The 14,796-nt window shown below is 41.1% G+C and overlaps 1 long non-coding RNA gene across 1 annotated transcript; it reads left to right on the top strand.

The window, feature by feature from the left end:
* Window positions 1-9,274: 9,274 nt before the first annotated feature.
* On the top strand, window positions 9,275-9,901 carry LOC115546451 (uncharacterized). Its single transcript, XR_003977220.1, has 3 exons — window positions 9,275-9,465; window positions 9,547-9,621; window positions 9,820-9,901. It is a non-coding gene; the product is annotated as an uncharacterized LOC115546451 (long non-coding RNA).
* Window positions 9,902-14,796: the final 4,895 nt, after the last annotated feature.

Here is a 14,796-nt window from a genome sequence, read left to right as displayed (position 1 = left end):
TCGGGTAGATCTTCTGGAGGACTGAGATTTTGTTGTGCTGTCGTTTGATGGTGGTGTTTACTTTTGATATTGAACAATAAACTTTATGTTTTGATTTAAGCAATTGTTTCTGTCTTTTGTCGTTATAAAAGGGAATCGGTCAGTTAGACTAAGATGTGCAGGTAATGGCGAGTGGTCTTAATGGTCGAAATATCGGATTTAGAAAAAGCTTTTCTTTCTAATGGCGGTGTAGAATCTTGTTCTGAGATGAACAAACACACAAGAAGTAAACGCGTGTAGGCCAATATTTTTCTTAATATCGTAAGCAATTCTACATGTTATGCAAGGGCGTCAAACTGAGCCTGAATACTTTATGGCTATTGCAGGCTGCTAGTTGTGTTCAGCTAGTGAAGGCTCATTACTTAAAATAAAGGCTCTTTGGCGTAGGCCGTGTAAAAACTATTTGTATTTAAATCATTCATTAAGGCTTTTTATTTAATCTGGTTTACAATAAATACTGTTGTACTTTCAACAGTTTAAAGATGAGATTGCAAGGATATACCGAGTGCAAAGAACAGATTTAGTTCAAGAATGCTGAGTAACTAGGAGTTAGACCTTGGTGTGCTAGTAGGGACAACAGATGTCATGAATGATTGAAAAACTAGATCCCATTATGTTCAGCTACAGGTAGCATGCTTGAAAATAATGAAATTGAATTTGCCATTAGTTTTGCTACACATTCCTATAATAGTCCAGTAGGTGGCGGTATATAATGATAAGCTGTACTACCCCATGAAGAAGTGCAGGTAGACGAAGAAGTAGAACACGTAAAGGAAAATCAAGGTAAGACTTATGTTTTTTTGTCTTCGGAGAATGAATGTTGACAGCAGCATTTGACATAATTGTTTACGTGTTGAATATTTTGTAGTAGTTAGCTATTAGCATTATACATTGAAATGGTCAAGTCGGTAGATGTCAACTGTTGAAGGACCATGTAGGTGGCATATTTTGTCGAATGACAGTTGAGAAAGTATTTTCTTTTGAATGTCGGATATGAAGGGGATTTCGATGCATTTAGAATGGGAGTATTTCGCTGAATATTTAAATTCTGGACTAAATTAATTGTAAACCCATGCATGTTAAATGGGAATGTTTTTCAGAATCGAGCGTGTGTGTGTGGGGGGAGGGGGGTTATACGGAGGCCCTCTTAAGCCCATCGGTTACTTGTCGACGCATTAGATTGTGTGTTTGTCTATGGCTCCCCTTCTCATTTCCACTGTGTTTCGACCATGGTTTTATATCTTGGAAAAACGGCGGCGATCGATGGCAACGACCATAGCAACAATAGACATAATAAAGAATAGACATCTCATCGACCGCTCGTGCCTAGTGTTGCTAACGAGCCTTGGGACCGCCATCTTGAACCTGTCGACGGCACCGCGATCAATGCGGCAGCCATTTTGAATCGGTCGACCGTTCCACTAAGTGTAATCTGTTTTGCAGGTGCAATGAACGGTCAGAGCAATTATTTAGTCGTATCTCTCTGAAGCCTAAAATGATTATCAGGCGATTTTATTGGCGAAAAGGTCATACATGTAGCTGTGCTACAGGACACATGGCTCGGCTTGTTTCAATATTCATAGTGGGCTTAACAGCAATCGAATATTGTGATACGATTGAAAAACCTAACGTGTCTTTAAACACAAACGGGACAGGTGTATTTTTTTCTGGATTTAGCCAGGGAAAGGCAAACCAAAACGGGGACGTCTGGCCAACCTATGATATGTTGTCATGCTACACATACTTTTTGTAGATTTATTTAGAGTCAAGCTAGGTTGGAAATGATGGGTGTTTTATATTGAAAAAGTATAAAATAAGTTGTTGCATCCACCTTTTTACCTGTTGTACTTTATGGTGACAATCTTTATATGCATGCTTCAAAGTCTGTATTGCGTTTTCTGGACTCTGTTTATCATTATGCGTTACGAGTCCTAACAAAAGCTGTCTACGATACACACCATTGCCGTTTGTACAGTTGATTTGGTTGGATGCCGCTATACGTGAACAACATAATTGGTTACTTATAATTGACAAAGCAGCTGGCAGAGTATTCCCGTCATTTTATCAGTGTTGTCATTTGTAATAAACAATGGATGCAATGTCAGGTCTAACAATAGCATACTTTTAATTGTTCCTACTGTTTGCTCTGAAATTGGTAAGATGGCCTATGTATGCCCCTTCAACTTCGAGCGCACTACAGTAATAACTGAAATTTAGTATGCTCATCCCTCTTTCTGATTTATAATTGTTCTATTGCATACACTTTATATTACAAATGTAAAATAGTGTCCAAGTTGTCTATTCTAGCCTGCATGTATTTCCTCTTGTTTATTATGTTTCTAATCTTGCGTTGTGTTTTTATCTGTTTTTATGTGTCTTTTAGGTAAGTGCTGCCTTTCCTGATCAGGGCTCATTTTAGGGCTGCAGGATATATCGGCTATGTACGATATATCGATATAATTTCCAAGGGGATGCAAGATTTGAAAATATCGTTTATATCGATATGCGTTAAAATGGTCAGTTTCCCCCTCAAGCGTCTACAGCACTTGCCTTGGAGACTGTGAGCGCGACCCCTCCCCCTCCCACTCTGTCTTTCCGAACGAGTAAAAGTGGAAGCACGACAAATCTGTTCCACCATTTACAGCAGCGGCACAAAGTGCAGTATATGGAATGCGTAAAACTCCGTGGCTGTGCTGCTGCATCACCGGCCGCGACAGTTTCTTCTGCCCCGAAACCAGGGCCGGCGCTCGTCAAATGTGTTGGGGGCGCCCTCTGGTGACGCTCTTAATTAATTAAAATATACGAAACAAGCGAAATGAAACCAAACATGTTCCCAAATGGAACGGAGAAGGGAGGGGGCGGGGGATTAAAGTTACGGCGCACTGAAACCCTCACCGTATTACGCAGGACAATGTGACGAAGCCAATGCTCTTAATGGTAGCTAATGTGTGTAACCTACAGCTTTATATTGTTTTGCATAGGTGATTATTTTGTGAGGAAGGTGAAAAACGTCCCTTTTCTTTTTAACATGTTCATTCAATTCTGTTGAAAATAACGATACAAAATCACATGTTGCAGTCATACTGACCTATGTTTTAATAAAAGTGCTTGCAACATCTCACATGTGGCTTTTGACTTACAAAAAAAACATCTAACCCACTCTATAGAAAATATCGAGATATATATCGTATATCGCCATTCAGCCAAAAAATATCGGGATATCATATTTTGCCCATATCGTGCAGCCCTAGCTCATTTGTCAAGGAGACTTCTGTCTCAATGTGACCTCTGTGGTAAAACAAAGGAGGGAAAAATGCATAACGAATTTAGGCTATCATAGGTTTCTTTCAAATCACACAATACAAATATGAGGAGAAACAGGGCAGCATAGTCAGCTATTTTAGTGAAAGTGAAAGGAACAATAAATGATTAGGCTGCATTGAAATATATGGATAAACAATATATAAAGACATAATGTCTTTATATATTGTTTATGTATATATTGCTACATATAAAATCAGAAACAAACATACAGAAGTTTTATTACGAGGTAAAATACCTGAAAGAGGACATTTTTAGCAGAGATTATTTCTCGTGCTTTCTTTCTGCAGTTCAAGAGTGACAAGTTTGGCAATGTGCTGCAGGCTTATCTTGTGAAATACAGACAAAACCAATGTGAATAGTGTCTAGGTTGTCTTTTATAGCCTGCATATGTTGTATTTTTTGTTAATTATGTTTATACTCTTACATTTTGTTATTCTGTTTTTATGTGTGTTAGCTATGTGCTTCTTTTGTTGGTTAGGGTTCATTTGTAAAATACTTTTTTTTTTCTCAATGTGACTACCCTGGTAAAAGAGGAGAAAATGTAGGTTATGATGGCGTTTTCCAAATAACACACTACATATATGATAAAGAAGGAGAAACAGATAGGGGATGCAAAGTCAGCTATTTTAATAAGTTAAAGAAACAAGTTAAAGAAACTTTTTTTTTGTACCCACCACTTGTAAAAAAACAAATCTCGAGTGGAATTATTGTAACGTGAGGGTTCGATATGTGTTGGTGGATCATTCTTTATGAGAATAAACAGCAGGGAGACGGTCGGATGACTTTCTCAAGCGGTACTTTACTTTTCAACTCACAACCACAACACCTCCTTATTCGGACCCATCACGTGACTGAGCTAACCAATCAGAAGCTAGAATTTAGACTGAGGTAAATGTGAGGGAATCAGAGAGGCAGATTCAACAGAATATCCTGACTTTTAATGTGAACATGTAAATATGTAAGTAATTATTGTGTAACATAAATATTTAAATGATTAACTGACTAAACATTTGAAATACATTTTTAGCAAATTAACTTGAATATAAATTATAATACCTACAACTTTCAAATATTTATCTTCTAAACCTTACATTAGTAAGGATTATTACACGGCTCTTCTCAATGCTGTAGACTGCTCAATTCACTTGCATGGGCCTTCCCAACGTTAAGCTGTCAATTATTTTTGTTTATGCTCCGTTCACTTGCATGGGCACTTCACAGCTTCCGGCGGTGAGTTATGTTTGATAATTCACAAACAGATTTTTTGCCGTTTGCCATTTTAATGTAGATTAATTTCGGAATTAATCTAGATTAAAAAAAATAATCTATGCCCACCACTAATATATATATATATGAAATTTTTAGTATGACCTGAAACCCCTGAATGAGGATTGTTCGGCAATGTGGTGGAGCGTTATGTTGTGAAACACTGACACAACCAATAACAACAAGTCAGAGTGATGGTTATCAATGCTAAAGTGTCTCTTCCTGATAAATAATCGTCTGCCCCAGCCGTGTTTGCAATTGTATATGAAATACGAGTGGTCCAAGATGGCAGCCGCATTCCCTGCACCCAGTGGGCAATGTGGTGTCTGCTCTTATGTATATGATAACAACCATGACAGTCTGTTGATGCTGCCTGTTGCCTCTTGAAACGAATGGGCCAAAAGAATGCAGGCATTTCACATGTTTACAGCTGCTGTTGTAAAATATATTGTAATAAAGATGTATCCGTGTATGGATATATGTATGCGTGTGTATATATATTAGGGCTGCAACAACGAATCGATAAAATCGATAAAAATCGATTGCTAAATGCGTTGGCAACGAATTTGGTCGTCGATTCGTTGTGTCGCGCGATTAATAAGTTACTCGTAGGCGCAGCACTGTTTACAGCGGGGTCATCCTATATGTTCCCCGGGTTCTATGTTCCCCATTTTTCCCAAAAAGGGTCCTATGTTCCCCTGTAGCCATACATACCGGGGAGCATAGGACCCTTTTTGGGAAAATCAATCAATCTTTAAAAATATTTAAACTTTGACGCGACATTCGCGTGATGACAGCCAATCGGCGTTCAACAGCGTGGCCGCTGAGTGACATGTGTAACGTAACAGCCAATCAGCGTTCAACCGGCCAACTCAGTGCAGCGCAGTCCGGGGTGAACTGCAGCATGGAGGAGAAAGTGATTGTTGCCGTTTGCGACTCCCGGAGCTCTTTATATAATAGTATATAATATAATATAATTGTATAATAATATCACGGCCAATAATACCATGGGAGCTCTCTTAGGGCTTGGGCTTCTCGGGGTTTGTTTACGGGCGTATGAATAGACTGCGTCAGGTTCTCCGACGTCTCTTCTTTTTCGACGTTTTTTCTTTGTGTTATCCCAGTTATGTTTTTTTAATTGTTTTATTATTTAATATTACTTTTAATAGTTCCGGGACGTTGGAGCAATAACCTGGTGTTTTTACACTTCAGTCTGCACTGTGAATTTGAAGTAATCTTCAGTTTTTGAATAAAGATGCGGCAATTACAAATGTTTGTTTTTTTATCAGATTCATCGATTAATCGAATGATTAATCTATTATTAAAATAATCGTTAGTTGCAGCCCTAATATATATGCGTGTGTGTGTGTGCCATCTCTGGGGAGGGGAGGCTTATGAATGGTTGCTCTCTATAACTATATTATGCTAAAATCTGACTTATGTGTTTCGTTGTAGATGCCGCGTCAAAGCAAGCAGTCTAAGGCAGCCAAGCGGCGCTGTGCTGAAAGAGGGCTGACTGCAGTAGACCTGGGGTCTGCTGCCGAGGTCGCGCTCCATCGTAAAATTAAAGTTGCAGAGTTTGCGCTAACTCGTAAAAGTCAAGTTGCCGACGTCGCGCTTCCTCGTAAAAACAAAGTTGCCGAGATGGCTCTTCCTCGTAAAAAACAAGTTGCCTCCAAAACTCTGCCTGTCACATTCTCGACAACACCCAATGAAACCCTGCCAAAACTCTGCCAAAACTCTGCCAAATGACCTGCCAAATGACCTGCCAAATACTGTGACTTGCATGAAAGATGATAATGATACCGATGATTGTTTGATTCTGCCTGTTGACAGATCTGTGCTGATGGGGTCGTTTCATCAAGATGATTCACAGTTCGGAAAGGATCGCAACAAGCAATGTGGTGCCATCAGTCTGACTGCAGTTCTGAAGTCCAATCTGAGTGACGTGTGGACCTGGACAAGCAGAGATCTCGATGATTTTTTGATTAAGGGAACTGTACTTTACAGATCAATGAATGCACAGCGTCTAATAAGAGACCAAGAAAGAGGTTACATTACTGTGTCTGAATTGCCTAGACACTACAAAGTTTGGAATACAAATTTTGCAATTAACTATGCGTCTTTCACTGGATTGATACGTGTTGATGACTATGATCAAAGTTTACGTGATGTGGCTATGCCTTTTGATGAAGCACTCCAGCGTTCACTATATGGTAATGATGCTTGTTTGTTAACCATTTGTGCTAATACATGTGCAATAGTGAATGGAAGAGGCAAGTTTGCATTTGTTGATTCGCACATAAACTCAAATGTCAACAGGAAAGGTCAAAGGGCAAGCTGTGTTTCATACTTCAACTGTTTACAGTCCCTGATCCGTCATGCTTTCGTAAGATGAAGTTCCTGTCACCCGATGACGCTCTGAAGGTGCAAGTAGAAATTCAGGCTCTGGCAATTGCTGTCAAAACAGCCCAGCAACAACTGGCAAGGATTGAGCAGGGGGCCTCGGCTAGTCCCCAGCAAAAGAACACGTCCAAGTCTTTGCTGGACACTCTTCTTGACTCGGACTCTGAGGGGGAGGACAGCATAGAGGGGATTGGCCAGGAGGACAGTGGTGAGGGTGAAAGGGTCAGAAATCAGGTTCTTTCGTATTTTGGGGAGAATTGCATTTCAAGGGATACTAGCCCACTTCAATGGTGGAAGGAAAATACAGGAAGGTTCCCCAACCTGGCTGTTCTAGCCAAATCCTACTTGTCTGTGCCTGCAACCTCCACTCCATCAGAACGTCTCTTTTCAGATGCTGGAAATATTGTCACGAAAAAAAGGGCAAGCATGACGCCGGATCATGTTGACATGTTAACATTCCTCCACTCAAACCGTCAAATTATATCTTGAATTCCACAAACACACACACATAAACACACACACACACTAGAAGGGAGTAGGAGAGTATTTTCAAGGGCGTCAGTTTGTTTTTAGAAGTGGTGGGGACAATAACCATAAGCTTGAGTGTGGTTTGAAAAGTGGTGGGTACCCTTATGTAAGCTATTCATCCATTCAACGCTGCATTAAAATATGCTCTGCAGTGTATTGTCAGGTGTTGAAAAACAGTTTGTGTTTTGGCTTGTTTTGCAAAACGACGTTGGAAACACCAGGGTATTGGCGCTCGGGATTTCGGATATGTAATACTAATACACACAGGACAAAGAAAAGTGTTGGCAATTTAACACTTATCTTGACATCAACAAAGTTTACCAGACAATCAATTGCAGACTGTAAAGGGGGTAGGCTACGAAATGAAACGAGGTACTACTGAGCATCAGCCTTTTGAAGAAGAGCAAGGGTTGCTGGTCGCATAATGTTATGCTGCATTAAAAAATTAAAAAAACAAGCACCCAGAGGAGAATTGCATGATCTGCCAAATCCTGACCACCAGTAAACACTCGCGAAGGACCAATTCACACTTCACTCGTTACATCATGAGCAAATTGCCCGCAAATAAAATCCCCTAGAGTTTAGATAATCACACAGCAGGTTATACGATATTTATGTCAGGATAGGCCTGAGCCTACCACTGGCTCCAAGTCCAACGTCAAATATTTCAATCAGACAAAACAACTCTAACCACATTGGCATAGCAATCGAACCGTGTGTAGCTGCTACTAGCTGCAATCTATATCTTGAGCACCAACCAGAATCAGATGATCACAATCGCTTAGGACCGTGGCGTGGGTAACCTAGCCAGGTCATCACGAGCAAACAAAACCAGCAGCAAAGTTTACGTAAACCAATTTCTTACCTTATGTGGCCCTCCACATGCAGGCTAGTTGATGTATCCATATTCCACGTTATCCAGTGTCACAAACATGCTTTTTACAGGAAGCAAAAGGACCGCCTATTTTCTGAATAAAATTTTCAATTTTGGCTGGCTGTCTTGAAACTTCTTTATTATAACGCTGTGTGTACAGACAGCCCACGTAGCCGCCTGCCCCCTCCCCCCCGCGATGATATAAAAACAACAAACATTCGCTATTATAAGGCTATTCAAGTGGATCCATAATGTCTAAGAGAAAAGCGGGAAGCGATATAAGATCCTTTTTCAGCAAGCAAAAATGCGCTGTAAGTTTAGAGAAATCTACAAATCAACTTGTTTTACGATGTCTGATATTAACTCGGTTAACTGCTAGTTCTCATCTACTGCTAACGTTAACGGTCAGCTAGCAGTTACACTGCAGTTAGCTACATACCGGCTTTAGCTAGTCTATGCTTTGCCTACTACAAATTTGTCTTCCACTTTTATTGGTTGAGTCACGTGGAATACCTTTTGTACAGTAGCGATTGTTTCTAGTGTTCCTGTTAAATATATATCTCAAGTTAATTCCATGATATTGCGTTAGCCTTCGCAAGTACTAGAAGTCATAAAAGCTAGCCTTCCAAGTTCACGTTCTCTCATTTCACAATGTTCGATCTGTATGCGCCACCATGGGAATGCAGACTCATGTCATTTTACAACGCCATGTTTCTACAGTGGCTGACAGTCGACAAATCAAACGACTAGATACCAAATTGCGTTTTTCACACGTTTGAAATCTGCGGATTTACCACTAGATGTCCCTATATGATTATCCATACTATTCATAAGAAAAAACAGAATATACCCTAAAACTATGCAAAAAACAAGTACGATTTACCCCAAATCTATGCTAAAACGTTAAATAAAAACCAAACACAAGTGCCAATAAATGTTTGTTTTATTTATGAACCATCTGTCATCAGGAAAAGGAACCAAGTGCAACAGAACAAAACAAAGAAGTGCAGGGACCGGGAGCTGTGGAGGTGAGGGTCACATAAGGAAAACTTGAACATTCAGAAACTATAACATGAAACATTACTAACAAAGTTTAACATTTTCATAAGGAACCGGAACTGAGTGGAACAGAACTAAACAAAGAAGCTCAGGAACAGGGGGTTGAGAATGTAGAGGTGCAGCAGGTGAGGTTTCTAAAAAAATATATATGCTATTGCACAATTTAAAACATACACTACAGACAATTATAGTGAAGTGGGCAGGGCTACAACTACAACAAATATTAAGTGCAATTATGAACAAAAAACATAAATAAAACATTTCAGGGAACTATTTAAAGAAATACTACCAAATTATCATCCATGTCACTGACTACATTACAGGAGGAGGTGCCTCAGCAGGAGGGACAACAGGATAACCCTTCCCAAACAGAGGAAGAGCTCAATACCCCTGAGGATATTTTAGATTCCCCATACCAACCAGATGCACAGCTAATTGAGCCACAAACTCTGCCCAACCGCACTCTCCGATTCCAGGAGAGCTGGTTCAAAGACTACCCCTGGCTACATTACAGTTCTGAAATTAAAGGAGTTTTGTGTTTCTACTGTGTAAAGGCCTTTAAACATAATATTCCAACAATGGCCAGAAATACAGAACAAACCTTCATTTCCTTGGGGTTCAGGAACTGGAAGAAGGGTAGGGGGGCGTTCGACAAGCACACCAACAGTAAGGCACACATTGTTGCTGTAAACAAACACACACATACACACAACTCTGTCAGGATGCAACTTTGCAGCATCTCAGAAAAATCACAAGAAGCAGCCAGGTCAGCACTGGTAAAGATTGTGAGTTCACTGAGGTACCTTGCTAGACAGGGATTAGCTCTCAGAGGCCATGACAATGATGAGGGAAACTTCAAGCAGCATCTGGAGGAGAAGGCTGAGAGTGACCCAAAACTGGCAAGCTGGTTGCTGAGAAACCATGCCTACACAAGTCCTGAGTGTCAGAATGAGATACTGCAGTTAATGAGCAACGCTATTATCAGGCAAATAGCTAAAAACATCCATGCTTTACCTGTACTGCAGTACTCCTTGATAATGGACGGAACACAGGATATATCTGGCACGGAACAGATTTCAATTTGCCTCCGGTATGTGGATGCTGACCTTGAGCCAAGGGAGGACTTTGTTGGTCTGTACGAGGCCTCTTCAACGACCGGTGAGCACCTTTTTAGAATTGCCTCTGATGTGCTGCTCCGTCTAAACCTGCCGTTCTCTGGTCTTCGTGGGCAGACCTACGATGGCGCAGCCAACATGTCGGGGCACTTGTCAGGGACACAAGCTCTGATCCGGAGACAGCAACCATTGGCCAACTTTGTCCACTGTGGCCCACACTGTGTAAACCTTGTCACACAGGCTACGTGCAAATCCACACCGGTGATAAGGGATGCCCTGCATTGGATCCATGAGCTGGGATGCTTACTTGCCCAGTCTGGAAAATGCAAGACCACTTTCAAAGACATTGCCATGTCCACCACAGGCTCCTTCACCTCCATCAAGCCTCTGTGTGCCACCAGATGGACTGTGCGTGCTCCAGCCATCAGAGCAGTCCTCAGCCAGTACAACGCCATCTTGAGTGCGCTGGAGGAGATGGCCTCCGCTGCAAAGGTCAACGACAACACTGCCTCTAGAGCACATGGTGTTCTTCAGAAGCTGGAAGCTGGAAACACCGTTCTTGGCCTTCTCCTGGGTCAAGAAGTCATCACAAGGTTGGAGGGGCTGAACTCAAGTCTGCAGGCAAGAGGGAAGACCATCAGTGGAATGCTGAAAGCCGTTGAATATGTTAGGCAGGGCTTTCTCTCTTTGAGGGCCGATGCTGCGTTCAAGGCCATCTATGACAAAGCTGTGGATTTTGCCGCAGACTTGGATCTCCAGCAAATACAGTTACCTCATGTCCGAATGCCATCCAGGAAACATGGTGGTCCTGCCAAGCATCATACTCCTGCGACACCAGAGGAGTATTTCCGGGTCCAGTTTTTCAGTGCCATTGACATGGCGACCACCCAGCTTCATGAGCGTTTTGATCAGGTGAGCCTGGGAAATCTGGTCAAGCTGGAGGAGCTGCTGATTACCGGAAACAAAAATATGGTGGTGAGCTTGTACCCAGAACTGGACCTACAGGCACTACAAATTCAATTGGCCATGTTTAAAGCAAATAACACCTACACTTCATGCAAAGAAGCTGTCCAAATTCTCAGAGGCATGCCACCAGAGGTCAGAGGGCTCTTCTCACAGGTGGAGACTCTGGTGAGACTGCTACTCGTGGTCCCAGTTTCATCCTGTGAGGCAGAAAGGAGCTTCAGTGCTCTGCGACGGCTGAAGAATTGGCTGAGGACAACAATGACCCAGTTGAGGCTCAACAGCACTGCAGTCTGCCATATCCACAGGGATACACTGAAGGCCTTGGACAAAAGGGAAATAGCGACAGCTTTCATTGGCACATCTGAGAGGCGGGTGCATGTTTTTGGCCAATTTTAACTCTCCAACCCCCACACACACACACACACACACACACACACACACACACACACACACACACACACACACACACACACACACACACACACACACACACACACACACACACAGCCCAAGTTCAGTGCTACCACATTCTTAATTTTGGATTACAATACTCTTGGTAATGTTGTAATAATGTAGTAGGCTAATCAAACAGTTCAGTGTGGTTCAGAATAATTAATAAATAATCCATAATCCATTTCAAATACTTGTTTTCCTGATTCTTTACAATTCATAAAATAGTTAACCCGTCTTTGGTCATCAGTCAACAAACAACTAAGCTAAGGTTAGCATTTCGCTAAGCATTACTTTTCCTCCCGAGATCCCGCTAATGTTGTGTTATAAAGTAAAGGGAAACAACAAGATACCTATTCTTCCTCCACCTCTCTCGCTTCTCTGCTTGGTGTCGGGTATAGTTTGCCTCCCTCGCTCTGGTAACGTCACGTAGGCCTACCTCACGTGGAAAAAAAATAAACAAAGCTCCGAATACTGATTCAAGCTTCGAATACTATTTTTCCGAACGAGCATTCGAATAATTCGGGCCAGCCCTAAAACTGATAGCAGCTAATATTATTCACTTTCGCTCACTCCAAATTAGTTAACACTGTAACCGCAAACAATTAGCTACAACGTGGTCTTGCCTAGCTAGCATATGCTCGGAGGAAACATTATAAACGAACTGTTAGGAATAGTTACCTTGTACATTTTTGAGGAGTCGACTTTCTTGACGCTTGTCGTCTTCAATGCTGCTGCGAAGTGTGTGGAAACCGTCTGTAAAACAACTATTAGGCTGCCTTCCAACTGCCAAGTGTAGTTGTAGGCCTGCTGGAATGACTAACCACAGGAGCTCGCGCGGCGCGGCACTGAATGAGAGATACTGATGATCAGAATCCCGCCCCCTCATTTGCTCCACTCACAGCCAGCTGTTGTGCATGCTGTGACTTGTGAGGATGTCTTCGTGCGCGCCTATCGCATGATTTAGACTCGACGATTTCGGTTGAGTATGTGGGGAGATTTTTTTTTTTTTTTTTTCGGTCGCAAAAGTGGGGGGGACAAAATTCGTATTTTAGAAAGTGGGGGGGACATGTCCCCCCCGTCCCCCCCGTAATCGACGCCTATGAGTATTTTTATTTTTTGTTTATTCCTCCTCCTGAGTGACTTATTTTGTTCATTTGTTCACACATATGGCATCAAAATGCACTATTTTGCAGTTTGCACAATGTAAGTGTCGTGTTTGTACAATGTGGCATGTTAAAGAAATGTTTAATAAATGTTGATATTTTAACAACAAATGTTTTGATATCCATATTGTGTGAAAAGTTACATTGATTAAGTAATGTGAAATAATCGGTAACGAAAAAAATAATCGTTAGATTCATCGTAAAATTAGTCGTTAGATTAGTCGACAAATCGAAAAAATAATCGCTGGATTAGTCGTTTGAAAAATAATCGTTTGGGACAGCTCTACGCAGCACCATCGCAAATCATGAACTGCAGGAGAACAAGTAACTTCTACAGTTACCGGCGCACAAATTAAAAACGGATGTCGCTACACGATGGAACAGCGAGTTGGACATGATCGAGAGATTACTAGAGCAGCAGCCTGCTATTTGTGCCGCGCTCCTCTCCCCACAAGTAAGAAGATGTGGAAGCGACATCCGCAAACTCAGCGAGATGGACATCTCCACTGCTGAGGAAATAGCATCAGCACTGAAACCAATGAAAGATGCAACCCACATCATGTCTGAGGATTCTACACCTACACTCTCAGTTATTGCTCCTTTGCATGCTCAGTTTCTGCATGACACAGAGGCAACTGGCGTTGCTGCTGACAATCCAGTTATTCGGGAAATCAAACTGGCAATCCATGATGATCTAGTAAAAAGACAGTTGTGCGCAGGATTAGCGCATGCTTTACACTGCTTCCTTCTTGGACCCCAGATTCAAGGCCCTGCCTTTCCTCGCCAAGGAGGACCAGATGGAAGTCCATGGCAATATAGTTGCAGATGCTGCAGCACTTCTTGAACATTATATATTTTTGTACATTGCATAACTCATTTTTACATGTTAAAAATATAGTAATTTAGGTCAAAGTTAAATGATGCCATCTCATACACCCATCTTACATGGTTGTATGTATGCATTTTTATTATTTTACCATAAAATAAGGGGCTGGTGGTGTGATTGTATTGTACATAATGACTGATATGATTGTTATTTTTTTTCTGTAGAGGGGTCAATGCAGGACATGCAGATTTTCGTAAAACCTGTTTAATTTGAACATATTTCCAGTTGATCATAAAAATGATATGTATCATGTTTTGCAATCTCAAACCCTCAAAATGTCAGGTGGTGCAACCGTCCGAGCAAGTTAACACCATGTGAAATGCATTAAATATGTAATTTTGAATATTAATGAATATAATATTAATATGGTGGCATCATTTTAAATTGAAAACCTTTCAAATAATCAAAGTTTACAAGTTACATTGTTCTTTAAATTGTTTGGAATATTGAAAACAACTTTGTCCTGAAATATGCATACCTGAAATGTCAGGGCGGCGCAACCGCATTCATACAACTTTTATTTTGAATTGAAGAGAGAGATGAGTAAACAGGATATTGCATCATCAAAGGGACCCCAACTGACCTTTACTGATGAGTGAAAAGTTTGTAAATCTCAAATATTGATAAAAAATAGCTACTTTCTCTTCATAGTTAGACTTGTACAGTTTAACATGTCAGGTGGTACATACAATGTAAAACTATGAAAAAGTTATTTTA

Source organism: Gadus morhua, chromosome 7 (assembly GCF_902167405.1).
Source record: "Gadus morhua chromosome 7, gadMor3.0, whole genome shotgun sequence".
Lineage (NCBI taxonomy): Eukaryota > Metazoa > Chordata > Actinopteri > Gadiformes > Gadidae > Gadus > Gadus morhua.
This window is presented reverse-complemented; position numbering and strand designations above follow the sequence as displayed.